Below are 15,596 nucleotides of genomic sequence, written 5' to 3'. Positions count from 1 at the left end.
AAATAAATAAATAAAATCTTAAAAAAAAAAAAAAGACTTTATTGGAATGCTTCAACTTTTTACCGACAGAAACAAACAGAAAAACCTCTATTATAAAATTAGTCACAAATATAGTCCTTATGTTTTTTGTCCATACACATGAATATTATCTAAAACTTACCCTTTTTTTTTTTTTAGATTTTATTTATTTATTTGACACAGGGAGAGAGCACAAGCAGGGGAGCAGCTAGCAGAGGGAAAGGGAGAAGGAGGCTCCTCGCCGAGCTGAGAGCCTGATGTGAGGCTCGACCCCAAGACCCTGAGATCATGACCTGAGCTGAAGGCAGATGCTTCACTGACTGAGCCAGACAGGTGCCCCAAAACTTGTCTTCTTTGTAGCAGTTAGGTTCTGCCACCATGGTGTTTGGGGGGTTTCACAAATAAATCTATTGTAGCTTCCCTGTTCCTTCTCTGGCTCTCCTCTCTCTCTAAGTTTTATTTCTTGGCAGTAATTGAAACCTTCTGCCACTGCCATCACCAGCTTGGTTTTGTAGTTTGGCAGAGTATTGGCCTCCAACATCACAGGGCCCAGAGCTTCTGCCTCCAAAGTGTTTTCCTTTCATGGATCCAGATTTTGAAGAGTGATTGTTGTAATTGCCAGAATCATCATAGCTTCTGCCACCTCCATAGTGGCTTCCATTATTACCAAATCCATTACAGCCTCCTCACTGCCACCATATGCAACCACTGCTATGGCAGCCACCAAAATCACCTCAGCCACTAGCTATTCCATGACCAAAGTTGTCATTCCCATCAAAACCATTTCCATGACCACCACCAATGTTTCCAGAGTCACTTCAACCTCTTTGGTTGGACAAAGCACTACCCATCTCCTGCTAGATAGAGCTTTCCTCACTTCACAGTTGTGGCCACTCATAGCAGGTCTTTCTTTCTTTCTTTTTTTAAGATTTTATTTTTCTGGGGCGCCTGGGTGGCTCAGTGGGTTAAAGCCTCTGCCTTCGGCTCAGGTCATGCCAGGGTCCTGGGATCGCCCCGCATTGGGCTCTCTGCTCACTGGGGAGCCTGCTTCCTCCTCTCTCTTTCTCTCTCTCTCTCCCTGCCTCTCTGCCTAACTGTGATCTCTCTCTGTCAAATAAATAAATAAAATCTTTTAAAAAAAAGATTTTACTTTTCTGACAGAGAGATATAGAGAGTGCCGGTAGGCAGAGCAGCAAGCGGAGGTAGAAGGAGAATCAGGCTCCCCGCTGAGCAGGGAGCCTTATGTGGGGCTCAATATCAGGACCCTGGGATCATGACCTGAGCTGAAGGCAGAAACTTAACCGACTAAACTACCCAGGCACCCCATAGTGTGGTATTTCTGAATGACAGTTTGACCACGATAGTTTGTCATGGTCATCAAAGATCCCAAAAGCAAAAACTCTCTTCCTGGCACCGCCTCAGTCAGCCATGATTTCAATGACTTCAATTTCCCCATAGTGTTCAGAATAATCTCTTAAGTGATGTTCTTCAGTGTCTTCTCTAATGTCACCAACAAAAAATCTTTTTCCACAGGTAAGTGGGCACCAGGTCTTTGAGAATCTTCTCTTTGGTTCCACAACTCTCCAATCCACCTGCCCCCTGAAGCACTTAGTGTTTGGCTCGCTCATTACACCACATAGTCCGTGAGCTTTCTGCATTGCTCAAAATGGCTCCTCAGACTCATCAGCTGTTTGAAAGCTCCCATGAAGAACTCTGCAGCTGCTCAGAATCTTTGGGAGACTGACTTCAACATGCCAGCAGGAGGAGAAACTTGAACAGTGCTTACTTGCCAGCATTCACAGGTAGAAAGGATATGTATTTTGGCTTTATTGTTTTTATTTTTTTATAAATTTTATTTACTTATAGATTTTATTTATTTATTTGACAGACAGAGACCACAAGCAGGCAGCGAAAGAGGAAGGGAAGCAGGCTCCCGAATGAGCAGAGATCCCTATTCAGGGCTCGATCCCAGGACCCTGGGATCATGACCTGAAGGCAGAGGCTTTAACCCACTGAGCCACGGTGCCCCTATTTTTTTATTCTTGAATAGGCTCCACAGCCAGAATGGAGCCCAATGTGGAAGCCGAACTCACAACCCTGAGAACAAGACCTGAACTAAGATCAAGAGTCCGATGCCTAACCGACTGAGCTACACAGGTGCCCTGTAATTTTTTTTTTTTTTAAGATATTATTTGTTTAAGAGAGGGAGAAAGAGCACAAGAGGGGTGAGGAGCAGAGGGAGAAGCAGACTCCCTGCTGAGCTGGGAGCCAAGTGCGGGACTCGATGCCAGGACTCCAGGGTCATGACCTGAGCCAAAGGCAGTCACCTAACCAATTAAGCCACCTAGGCACACTCAATGTTATTTTCTTTTTAAAGTGCACCAATTGTCTGAGTATGTGTCATTTAGCGTCTTGGTTATTTTCAAATGACGTTTTATTTTGGAGACGAACTCAGATTGATATACGTAGATATGGGTCATTGCTCTCCCTTGCTATAGAGTAGACCATCATCGAAGCATAACTGGAGAATTTCTGCATCAGTAGGGATTCAGACAGATGGTGCAGTCTATTGGAAAAGAGCAGGAATGGTCTGGGCCCTCTGCTTTAACCCACTAAGCCACCAGGTCCCCCTACTATCCTGCTCTTGGATCTATATAGGTCAACTGTGCTTTGGCTGATCTAGAGTGGGCTCAGTTCAGTGGATCTGCTTCAGACTCCAGGTCAGCAGGGTTTGGCTGTAGTTTAGGTTTTAGTCTGGTCCAAGTATCTCTCACATTCCTTGCACCAATAGCTTCCCAGAGCAAGAGAGCCAAGCCAAACCACACAAATGGTGAAAGCCTCTGTGCTCTCCTCACATGCTCCGTTGACCAAAGCAAATCATATGGCCAACCTTAGTATCAACAGAGCAGGGGAAAATATTCTACCCGTAGTAGGACGAATCAATCATAAAGCCACAAGGGAAAGAACATGAGTGTAATACAGGGAAGTATAAAGAACTGGGACAAATGGGTAAAAATTCAACCTACCACAGAGTGTAAGAAAACAAAATTGATAACAATCATGGGCAGAAATAGCCAAAAACTTGCTCTACCTGAGAAGTAATCTTATGAACAGCAAAAAAAAAAAAAAAAAAAAAAAAAAAAAATCTGCTTCACCAAACAAGTTTTTGCCCTAGCTTCAAAGTCACAAAAATGAAAATCTCAGCAGGAACCCTTGGAATTTCTTCTCAGGACTGTATGCTGCAAATCACTCAGATGTTGAAGTTCCCACAACAGTGTAACAAAACTTGTGTTTGCTGATTGGGGTTAAATGCCTTTGGCATTCCTCACCTCCCCCCCAACCTTAGATTCAGTTACCAGCAACAGAGTCTATTGTTACCCTTCAGAACCCCCATTGTCTCAGTATTCTTTGGAAGGCATAGGATTCATAAAAAGTCATCCTGGAAAATTTTTGGACAATCTGGGTGTAATTGCCCAGCCATTTCATTCACTGACCCCGTGAATCTTAGAAAGTCACATGACCTTTTTAAAAAACGAAAGACAGGGCGCCTGGGTGGCTCAGGTCATGATCTCAGGGTCGGCCTCTCTGCTCAGCAGGGAGCCTGCTTCCTCCTCTCTCTTTCTCTGCCTGCCTCTCTGCCAACTTGTGATCTCTGTCTGTCAAATTAAAAAAAAAATTAAAATTAAAATTAAAATAAAAAAATAAAAAACGAAAGACAAGGGGCGCCTGGGTGGCTCAGTGGTTTAAAGCCTCTGCCTTCGGCTCAGGTCATGATCCCAGGGTCCTGGAATCGAGCCCCGCATCGGGCTCTCTGCTCAGCGGGGAGCCTGCTTCCTCCTCTCTCTCTGCCCGCCTCTCTACTTGTGATCTCTGTCTGTCAAATAAATAAATAAAATCTTTAAAAAAAAAAATAAATAAGTAAATAAAATAAAAATAAAAAACGAAAGACTTGCACAAGAGCCATCTACTCCTAACCACTCTTTCTCACCCTCCTCCCCCGAAAATCCAACTCTACACAGCAGCCAGAATGAGATTTTTTTTCTTAAGGCATCAAGGAAAGGTTTTATTCCAGAGGTAGCTTGAATGAGGGGACAGAAGTCTGGCTCAAATCTATCCGGAATGAGATTTATTTATTTATTTATTTATTTCTTAAAAGATTTTATTTATTTGACACAGAGAGATCACAAGTAGGCAGAGAGGCAGGCAGAGAGAGGGGGAAGCAGGCTCCCTGCTGAGCAGAGAGCCGGATGCGGGACTCGATCTCAGGACCCTGAGATCATGACCTGAGCAGAAGACAGAGGTTTAACCCACTGAGCCACCCAGGTGCCCCTATTTTTTTTTTTAATAAATAATGAAATCTTTAAAGATTAAAAAAAAAATCTTTATCTTTATTATTTTTTTTAAGGATCTCTACGCCCAACTTGGGGCTCGAACTCACAACCCTAAGATGAAGAGACTGAGCCAGCCAGGCACCCCTGGAATGAGATTTTTTTAAATAAAACATTTCAATTTTGAGATAATTGTAGATTCACATGCACATTCTGCAAGAAATAATACAGAGGAAGCCAGTTTCCCAATGTAACATCTTGCAAAACAATGCATTTCTGCTATGGTCTGAACGCATCCCCCAAAATTCATATGTTGAAGTATTAACCCCTAAAAGTGATGGTATTCTTTGTCCATTTTTATTTTTTAATTTTTTAAAAGATTTTATTTATTTATTTGACAGAGAAACAGAGAGCACAAGTAGGCAGAGTGGCTGGCAGAGGGAGAGGGAGAGGCAGGCTCTCTGCTGAGCAGGGAGCCAGATATGGGGCTCAATCCCAGAAGCCTGGGATCATGACCTGAGCCAAAGGCCAACACTTAACCAATGGATACACCTAGGCACCTGCTTTGTCTCTTTTTAAATTGGGTTGTTTGGTTTTTTTGGTTGTTAAACCCAGCCATTTGAAGTGAACAATTTAGTGGCATTTAGTATATTCACAATGTTGAACGACCGTCATCTCTACCTAATTCAGGAACATTTTCATCACTCCTGTAAAATTTTTTCTGGCGAGATAAACACAACACCAGGCAAAGTGGGTGCAAGGCAAGATTTATTAAAAACACTCTCCAGCGAAGTTTCAGGGCTCAGGAGAAGGGGAGCCAGGAAAGTTGTTCCGGGAGGAGGTGGGCACCCTCAGGCGAGGTTCCACAACTCTGGAAAGCAGGGAGGAGGGGGCTTTTAAGGGGTCTTTTGGCAAGTTTCCCTTATTTGGTTATTTCACCTGCTCGTCGGGGTCCCATTGGTCCACTGGAGCCGGGGGCGGGAGGGTCTCAGATTCCTGCTTGGGCCTTTGTTCTCCTGTCCAAGCTCAGGTCTTGTGGTGGGAACTTTTGCCATTTTTTTTTTTTTAAAGATTTCATGTATTTATTTGACAGAGAGAAATCACAAGTAGATGGAGAGGCAGGCAGAGAGAGAGAGAGGGAAGCAGGCTCCCCGCTGAGCAGAGAGCCTGATGCGGGACTCTATCCCAGGACCCTGAGATCATGACCCGAGCCAAAGGCAGCGGCTTAACCCACTGAGCCACCCAGGCGCCCCGAACTTTCGCCATCTTAAGTAGCCCTTTCTGCTAGCCCAACAACTCCAGAATACAATAATGTGCATAAGCAGTTACCGATGTGGCCCCATTTTTAATAGATGGAGGGACAAACTTTGAGACATTAACCAACTGCTCAAGGTCACACTGTGTTATGGACTGAGTTGTGCCTCTTCCCCCCAGAGTGCATATGTTGAAGTCCTAACCCCCAGGGCCTTCAGGATGTGACTGTATTTAAAGGTGACTCAGTTAAAATTAGACTTTAGGGGCACCTGGGTGGCTCAGTCAGTTAAGCACCTGCCTTCAGGTCAGATCATGATCCCAGGGTCCTGGGATAAAGTCAACAGGGAGCCTGCTTCTTCCTCTCCCTCCTACTCAGCTCTCTCTTTTGTTATATCTCTCTCTTACTCTCCAACAAAGAAAGAAATTTTTTTTTAAAGATTTTATTTATTTATTTGACAGAGAGAAATCACAAGTAGATGGAGAGGCAGGCAGAGAGAGAGAGAGAGAGGGAAGCAGGCTCCCCGCCGAGCAGAGAGCCCGATGAGGGACTCGATCCCAGGACCCTGAAATCATGACCCGAGCCGAAGGCAGCGGCTTAACCCACTGAGCCACCCAGGTGCCCCAAATAAAGAAATTTTTTAAAAAATAAAATGAAACTTTATTTATTTTTTTTTAAATGATTTTTATTTATTTACTTGACAGACAGAGATCACAAGTAGGCAGAGAGGCAGGCAGAGAGAGGAAGGGAAGCAGGCCTCCCGCTGAGCAGAGAGCCCAATGCGGGGCTCGATCCCAGGACCCTGGGATCATGACCTGAGCTGAAGGCAGAGGCTTTAACCCACTGAGCCACTCAGGTGCCCCAAAACTTTATTTTTTTTTTAAAGATTATTTATTTATTTGACAGACAGAGATCACAAGTAGGCAGAGAAGCAGGCAAAGAGCGAGGAAGAAGCAGGCTTCCCACCGAGCAGTGAACCCTACTCGGGCTCGATCCCAGGACCCTGGGATCATGACCTGAGCTGAAAGCAGGGGCTTTAACCCACTGAGCCACCCAGGCGCCCCTAAAATGAAACTTTAAAGAGGTGACTCAGTTAAAATGAGACATTAGGGCTGGCTCAGTGGGTAGAGCATATGACTCAGTCTTGGGTTATGAATTGGAGCCCCATGTTGGGTATAGAGGTAACTGAAAAAGAAAAAAAGAAAGAAAAAAAAGATTAAAGGTAAAATGAGATGTTAGGGTGGGCTCTAATCCCATCTGAGAGGTGTTTTATAAGAATCTCTTCTTATAAAAACACACAAAGGGATGCCAAGAATTTGCACACACAGAGGAAAGAAGACCATGTGAGGACACTGTGAGAAGGCAGCCATCTGTATAAGCCAAGGAGAGAAGCAGCAGAAGAAGTCAAACCTACTGATAACGTGATCTTGGACTTCTGGCCTCCAGAACTGGGAAAAAATTAGTTTATGTTGTTTAAGCCAGCATATCTGTGGTATTTTGTTATGTCAGCATTAGCTGGCTGGTACACATCACTTACAGGAAGCCCAGTGAGGACTCTGACATTCTCAAAGCCCAAGCTTCACTCATTTTATCAGGAGTGATGACATACCCTCTCCATTACCACCCTAGGCCAACCTGATCACTAGGCACAAAAATAGAAAAAAATGTAGGCACTGTGATGTTGCTAGGGCCCACAGCAATGTTCTAATTTTAATTTATTAAAATAGGGGAAAATATATAATTATAGTAACGAACGAGGCCTGGATTCCTTTGTATTTCTATAAATACAATTGTAAAATGCAATTTTTATTTTTTATTTTTATTTATTTATTTTTTATGGAGGAAGGGTTCCATTAAGGCAGAAGTGTTTAGGACTCACAAAAGCTATAATGCACTATGGCCACCACCATCCACAGTTTGCAAAACATCTTTAAAAGTTGAAAAATGAGGGGTGCCTGGCTGGCTAGCTCAGTTGGGGGAACATGTGACTCTTGATCCAGTGGTTGTGAGTTTGAGCCCCATATTGGGTGCAGAGATTACTTAAAAATAGAATTTAAAAAAAAAGATTTAATTAATTTATTTGACACAGAGGGACAGCACAAGCAGGGGGAGCCAGAGAGGGAGAGGGAGAACCAGACTCTCCCTGGAGCAGGGAGCTGGATGCGGGCCTCCATCTCAGGACCCTGGGATCATGACCTGAGCTGAAGGCAGACACTTAAGGACGGAGCCACCCAGATGCCCCTTAAAAATAAAATCTTAGAAAGAAAGAAAGAAAGAGAGAGAGAGAGAGAGAGAGAGAGAGAAAGAAAGAGAAAAGGAAAGAAAAAGAAAGAAAAAAAATTAAATCTCAGGGGGATTGCAAATTCGTTCTTAAATCCTAGGCCACCTCTGCCCCCTAGTGGTAGTAGAGAAATTTCAGAAGAAATCAATGTGCAGCAGCTGTTGGATAATTCACACCTACCAGGTGCTTTGAAATTGTCCTATATCGTTTCATCCTCACAATCCCATGCAGTTAGTGATATCCCATGTCCAGATAAGTCACTGAGACTCAAGGTGCTTAAGACCTTTAACCAGGGTCACATGACTAGTTGGACAGTTGGTTTCCAGCCATGGCCCAACACTATGGAGAACCCCATTTATCCAGATTTCCCATTGTTGGGATGGGGGACTCCAGCAGTGAGAATTACAGTACTGCTCTAGGTTTCCCAGTTTGGAGACAGAACAGAACTTTTGGAGAGTTTTGCACAGCCAGCATCTTTCATGCTGTCTACATTTACTTAGAGCCAGACACTGTGCTTAAGGCTGTGATGGGGATCATCGCTGAATGCCACTTAAGTTAATATGAGTCTTCTAAGGAGGCTGCATTTTCTTCCTTCCTTTCTTTCTTTTTTAAGATTTTATTTATTTATTTGACACAGAGAGAGAGCTGGAGCACACAAGCAGGGGGAGCAGCAAAGGAAGAGGAAGAAGCAGGCTCCCAGCTGAGCCCTGTGCCCAATGCGGGACTTGATCCCAGGCAATTGCTTAACCAACTGAGCCACTTAGGGACCTGGGAGGTTGCATTTTCCTGGTGGAGAAGAGATTTGGCTTGGCTGCCTCATTCACATCCCTTTGGAATGACATCTATTTATACATTGTCAGCGTCTCTGAAAGAAAGGCACTGGCTGCCTCTCCCCCTCCGGATATAGAAGCAGCTGTTTTTCCTTGCTGAAGAAGGGCCAGCAAATTCAAGCGCTGATGGGCAGGGAGCATGTTTTAAAATTTGGGACTATCTTTTACTCAAACCATTCAGTTATCCATTTCTTTCTTTCTTTTCCTGAGCCAGCCGGGAGCCCCCATAATGTACTTTAATACATTGAGATTAATACATATAGACTTGTTGAATCACTGTGTTGTACTCCTGAAACTAATGTAATGTGTGAATCATTCTTCAATTTAAAACAATTATTTTTTAAATATATTTTTTAAAATAAAAAGTATTTGGGGGTTGCCTGACTGGCTCAGTGGGTGGAGCATGTGATTCTTGATCTCAGGGTTGTAAGTTCAAGCCCCAAGTTGGGTGTAGAGATTATTTACAGATAAAATCGTTTTTCAAAAAAGTATTTTGAACTGAGTAATATTGAAAACATGGTAGCTCAAAATAGAATGTATAGCTAAGGCTCTACTTAGAAATAAGTTATAGCCTAAAATGCATATATTAGAAAAGATTGGTGAAAACCAAATCCTCTAAGTATTCTGAGAAATTTAGAAAAGGACAGCACATTGAACCCAAAGAAAGTAGAAAAAAAATACAGTTAAGTAGGTACTAATAAAATAAGAAAACAAATGTATAATAGATCAAATAGTCAAAGTTGAGTCCTTTGAAAAAAATATTACTAAACCTCTAGATTGACCAAGAGAAGAAAAACAAAAGAGACTCTTCAAAAATTCACCTATGTCAGGAAAGAACATGAGTACATCACTAAAAATCCTATAAACATGAGAAAGAATACAAAATAATATTAGGGGGCACCTGGGTGGCTCAGTAGGTTAAGCATCTGCCTTCAGCTCAGGTCATGATCCTGGAGTTCAGGGATCAAGCCCCACACTGGGTTCTCTGCTCAGCAGGGAATCTGCTTCTCCCTCTCTCTGTGTCCCATGCCCCGGTTCATGGTTTCTCTCTCTCACTCACTCACTCTCTTTCTCAAATAAATAAATAAATAAATAATCTTTTAAAAAAGAATGTTAAGAACAAGTTTGTGCCAATTAACTGAAATTTTAGATAAAATGAACAAATTCCTAGAAGAAAAGACAACTTATCAAACCAACACAAGAATAGGGCAACTGAGGACGCCTGGGTGGCTCAGTGGGTTAAAGCCTCTGCCTTGGGCTCAGGTCATGGTCCCAGGGTCCTAGGATTGAGCCCTGCATCAGGCTCTCTGTTCAGTGGGGAGCCTGCTTCCTCCTCTCTCTGCCTACTTGTGATCCCTGTCTGTCAAATAAATAAAATCTTAAAAAAAAAAAAAAAAGAATAGGGCATCTGTGTGGCTCAGTGGGTTAAAGGCTCTGCCTTCAGCTCAGGTCATGATCCCAGGGTCCTGGGATTGAGCCCCACATTGGGCTCTCTGCTCAGCAGGGAGCCTGCTTCCCCCTTTCTCTCTGCCTGCCTCTCTGCCTACTTGTGATCTCTGTCTGTCAAATAAATAAATAAAATCTTTATTAAAAACCCAACACAGGAATAGAAAACCTGAACAAAAACCACATCTCTTAAGCTTTTTAAAAAAGATTTTATTTCTAAATACTCTCTACACCCAAGTGAGGCTCAAACTCACAACCCCGAGACCTAGAGTTGCATGCCCCACTGACTGAGTCAGCCAGGTGCCCCACATATATTAAATGTATTCAATCTGAGATTGAATCTCCCTCCTTGTCCATGTAGCTTTGCAGATGAACCCTTCCAAATTTTAAGGAAGATGTAGCACCAATCTTACACTTTCCAGAGAACTGAAAAAGAGAAGGGCAACTTAACTTAAGTTATCTTAACTTTCATTTAAGATAACAAAAACCTGACAAGAACATAAGAAAAAAAGAATAATAGTCCATTCTCTCTCTATGTAGGTACAAAAAACCTAAACAAAATATTAGCAAATTGAATCTAGCGATATACAGACTAGCAACACAAGGTTGATTTAACTACGAAAATCAATCAATGGACAAATGAATAGCCACAGGTAAAAGAATGAGGTTGGATCCTTACCTCACAACTTGTACAAAACTTAACTCAAAATGAATCTTGGAGTGCCTAGGTGGCTCAGTGGGTTAAGCCTCTGCCTTCGGCTCAGGTCATGATCCCAGGGTCCTGGGATCGAGTCCCGCATCGGGCTCTCTGCTCAGCGGGGAGCCTGCTTCCTCCTCTCTCTGTCTGCCTCTCTGCCTACTTGTGATCTCTCTCTGTCAAATAAATAAATAAAATCTTTAAAAAAAAATAAATCTTAAAAAAATGAACTTTAAACTTAAAATGAGTCTTAAACTATAAAACTCTTAGAAGAAAGCATAGGTGTAAATCTTCATGACCTTGATTTGGGTGAATGATTATTAGATATGACATCAAAAACATAAGCAACAAAAGAAAAATTAGATAAATTTAACTTCATCAAAATTAAGAACGATCATATTTCTTTTTTTTTTAAGATTTTATTTATTTATTTGATAGACAGAGATCACAAGTAGGCAGAGAGGCAGGCAGAGAGAGGAGGAAGCAGGCTCCCCGCAGAGCAGAGAGAGCCTGCTGCAGGGCTCAATCCTAGGACCCTGGGATCATGACCTGAGCCGAAGGCAGAGGCTTTAACCCACTGAGCCACCCAGGTGCTCCAAGAACGTTCATATTTCAAAGGACACCATCAAAAAAATGAAACGATAACTCACAGAATGGGAGAAATCACATATCTGATTAAGGAATTATATTAGAATATATATAAAGAACACTTACAGCTTAATAAAAAGACAATGCAATTTAAAAATGGAAAAGATCTTGGGCACCAGGTGGCTCAGTCATTAGGCATCTGCCCTTGGCTCAGGTCATGATCCCAGGGTCCTGGGATGGAGCCCCGCATAGGGCTCCTGGCTCAAGCGGGAAGCCTGCTTCTCCCTCTCCCACTCCCCATGCCTGTGTTTCCTCTCTCACTGTGTCTCTCTCTGTCAAGTAAATAAATAAAATATTTAAAAATTAAAAAATAAAAATGGATCTGAATAGACACTTCTTCAAGGGAGATATTCAAATAGCTAATAAACACAGGAAAAGATGCTGAACATTATTAGTCATCAGAGAAATACAAATCAAAGCTAAATGAGATACCACTTCATAGGCATTAGGATGGATGTAATAATGATAATAAAAAAAATAATAACAAGTGTTGATGAGATATGAAGAGATCAAAACCCTCATGCACTGCTGGTGGGAACCTAAAACGGTACAGCCATCTTGGGAAACAATCTGGCAGTTCGTCAAACAATTAACAATTCAGTCAACATACAAGCCAGGAATTCCACTCCTAAAATAAAATAAAAAGAAATGAAGTACCAATAGATATTACAACATGGTTGAATCTTGAAAACATGCTAAGTGAAAGAGCCAGTTACAAAAATCCACACATTAGGGGTGCCTCGGTGGCTCCATCGCTTAAATGTTTGACTTTGTCTCAGGTCACAATCTTGGGGTCCTGGGATCCAGCCCTGCTTCAGGCTCCCTGCTCAGTGAGAAGTCTGCTTTTCCATCTCCTTCTGCCCCTCCTCGGCTTTTGCTTTCTCTGTCTCTCTCTCTCAAATAAATAAATAAAAATCTAAAAAAAAGAAAAGTCTATGGACACCTCTGTGGTTCAATTGGTTAGGCATCTGCCTTTGGCTCAAGTCATGATCCCAGAGTCCTGGGATCAAGCTCTGCATTGGACTCTCTGTTCAGTGGGAAGCCTGCTTCTCCTTCTCTCTCTCCACTCACCCTGTTTGTGTTCTCTCTTGCCCTCTCTCTCAAATAAATAAATAAATTCCTTTAAAAAGTCTACATATTGGGGCGCCTGGGTGGCTCAGTGGGTTAAGCCGCTGCCTTCGGCTCAGGTCATGATCTCAGGGTCCTGGGATCGAGTCCCGCATCGGGCTCTCTGCTCGGCAGGAAGCCTGCTTCCCTCCCTCTCTCTCTCTGCCTGCCTCTCCATTAACTTGTGATTTCTCTCTGTCAAATAAATAAATAAAATCTAAAAAAAAAAAGTCTACATATTATTTTGATTCCTTTCATAGGAAAATCCAGAATAGGGAATTCTATTGAGGTAGAAAGTAGATTACTCTTTACTTACGTCTAGGGAAGTAGAAATGGGGGACATAGAGGTGATAGCTAAAGGGTGTGGGGTTTCTCTTTGGGGTGATGAAATGTAATTCATTATGGTGACGGTTGCCCAATCCTTGTAGATATATTAAAAGCCATAGAGTTGTGCACTTAAAATGAGTGAATTGTATGGTATGTGAACTGTATCTCAATACATTTGTCTTTAAAAAAAAAAATCAATGTAAGTCATCACATAAACAGAATTGAGAAGGAAAAAAGCTAACATATGCTCATCTTAATATATGCCAAAATGTACATTTATATACTCTCACTTATGATAAAAATTTTGCACAATAGTAGGAATAGAAGGGAAGACTTTTTTTAAAAGATTATTTATTTATTTATTTATTTGATGAGAGAGAGAGAGAGAGATCACAAGCAGGCAGAGAGGCAGGCAGGGAGAGGGGGGGAAGCAGGCTCCCCACTGAGCAGAGAGCCCGATGCAGGGCTTGATCCCAAAACCCTGAGATTATGACCTGAGCCAAAGGCAGAAGCTTAACCCACTGAGCCATCCAGGCGCCCCTAGAAGGGAAGACTTTTAATCAGAAAAATATCTATTATAAATACCTACAACCAAACATCCTACTAGATACAAGCTCATTTATAAAGTATAAATAAAGTATTTATAAAGTATATTTCTATATTCTAGCAATAAATAGAAATAAAAAATTTTAAACAGCTTTATTGAGATATTCACATACCGTATAATCACCCATTTTATTTTATTATTAATTTTTAAGTAGGCTCCATGCTGGGTGTAGAACCCAATGTGAGGCTTGAACTCACAACCCTGAGATCAAGACCTCAGCTGAGATCAAGAGTCAGATGCTCTACCAATTGAGCCAGCCAGACATCCCCAAATTCACACATTTTAAGGTGACACTTCAGTGGTTTTTATTATATTCACAGATATGTATATATCATCACCACAGCCAAGTTTAGAACATTTTCATCAACCCCTGAAAAATCTCATCCCTTTAGTTATCCCCATCCCTCATTCCCTCTTCCCAAGCCCTAGGCAATTACTAATCTGTTTCCTGTCTCTGCAGATTTCTCTGTTCTGGATATTTCTTACGACTAGAATAATACAATATGTGATCTTTTGTGAGTGGGCTCTTTCACTTAGCATAAAGTTTCCAAGGTTCACCAGTGTTGTAACATGAATGAGTACTTCATTCCTTTTTATAGCCAAATAGTATTCCATTGTACAGATGCACCGTATTTTGCTTATCCATACCATGTCTATGTCATTTGATGGACATTTGTGCCTTTTGGATTTTATGAACAATGATGCTATAAGCATTTGTGTACACGTTTTTGTGTGGACATACACTTTCATTTCTCTTGGTTATATGCCTACAAGTAGAAATGCTGGGATATATGGTGGTAAGTCCATGGTTAATTGTTGAGAGACTGCCAGATTGTTTTCCAAAGAAGGTGCATCTTTTCACATTCCCACCAGCAGAGTATGAAGGTTGTGATTTCTCCACACATATTCTTCTCAATATTTGTTATCAACTAACTTTTAATTTTTTATGTATTTTTTAAGATTTTATTTATTTGAGAAGAGAAAGTGCAAGTGATGGGGAGGGGAGGAGGGAGAGGGAGAACTGACTTTGTTTTCAAAAACTGTGATAAAAAATACATAACATTTTTAAGTGTATAATTCAGTGACATCAAGTATATTCACAATGTTAAACAACAGTTGCCACTATTTCCAGAACTTTTTCATCATCTGGGACAGAAACTTTGTACCCATCAACTACCCAATCTCCCCTCCTCCCGGCTTCTGGTAGCCTCTATTCTACTTTCTGTTTGTAAATTTGCCATTCTAGGTACTTCACATGGCATCATACAATATTTGTCCTTTTGTGTCTGGGTAATTTACTTATCATAAATAAGTAAGTTTTTTTTTAAGATTTTATTTATTTATTTGACAGACAGAGATCACAAGTAGGCAGAGAGGCAGGCAGAGAGAGAGAGAAGGGGAAGCAGGCTCCCCACTGAGCAGAGAGCTCGATGCTGGGCTCCATCCCAGGACCCTGGGATCATGACCTGAGCCAAAGGCAGAGGCTTTAACCCACTGAACCACCCAGGTGCCCCTATCATAATGTTTTTAAAGTTTATACATGATGTAACATGTATCTATACATCACCCCTTTACATAGCTGAATAATATTCCACTATATGGATGGATCACCTTTTGTTTATCCATTCTTCTATAAATACACTTTCTGGCTATTGCAAATACTGCTGCTATAAACACTGTACAAATATCTGAGTCTCTGCTTTCAGATCCTTTGGGTGTATATGTAGGAGTGAAATTGCCGGATCATATCATAGCTGTGTTTAACTTTCTGAGGAATTATCAAATTGGTTTCCATAGTGGCTGTACCATTTTACCTTACCACTAGCAATGCACAAGAATTCTAGGTTTTCCACATCCTTACCAATACTTGTTACTTTCCATTAAAAAAAAAATGTATAATCATTCTAATGGATGTGAAGTTGGTATCTAATTGTGGTTTTGATGTGCATTTCCCTAATGACTAGTGATGTTGAGCATCTTATTAGCCATTTGTATGATTTTCTTTTTTTTTTTCTTTTTTTTTTTTGAGAAATGACTGGTCATTTTTTGCCCAGT

Source organism: Mustela putorius, unplaced genomic scaffold (genome assembly GCF_011764305.1).
Source record: "Mustela putorius furo isolate JIRA1106 unplaced genomic scaffold, ASM1176430v1.1 tig00000081_pilon_pilon_pilon, whole genome shotgun sequence".
NCBI classification, from domain to species: Eukaryota; Metazoa; Chordata; class Mammalia; order Carnivora; family Mustelidae; genus Mustela; species Mustela putorius.
The sequence above is the reverse complement of the archived record's forward strand: the minus strand, read 5'-3'. Positions refer to the sequence as shown.